This window comes from Triticum aestivum, chromosome 3B, assembly GCF_018294505.1.
Source record: "Triticum aestivum cultivar Chinese Spring chromosome 3B, IWGSC CS RefSeq v2.1, whole genome shotgun sequence".
NCBI classification, from domain to species: Eukaryota; Viridiplantae; Streptophyta; class Magnoliopsida; order Poales; family Poaceae; genus Triticum; species Triticum aestivum.
Genome location: NC_057801.1, coordinates 100,676,296 through 100,676,599, shown reverse-complemented (window position 1 = coordinate 100,676,599; position 304 = coordinate 100,676,296).

The following is a 304-nucleotide window of genomic DNA, read 5'->3' as shown; positions in this document are numbered from 1 at the left end:
CCCCCGACCCCGGCACGCTAGCCCCCGACCCATCGGCCCTCGCCTTCCTCCTCTCCCCTCCCGGCCGTCATCGGTCCTGCCTCCTCGCCCCTGCACCTTCTGTAAACCCCCCTCTCTCTCTGCTAGGGTTCTTCGGTTAATTTACTTAGGTTTTAGTTAGGGCAGTATGTTAATTAGGTTATCTATTTAGTTATGAATTTAGCTAGGTTTCAAAATTAGCTGAATTTATATGCAAATTTGAACTGGACATGTGATATGTGCATATGTCATGTTTTGGACATGTCATGTTTGGAAAATGATCCGA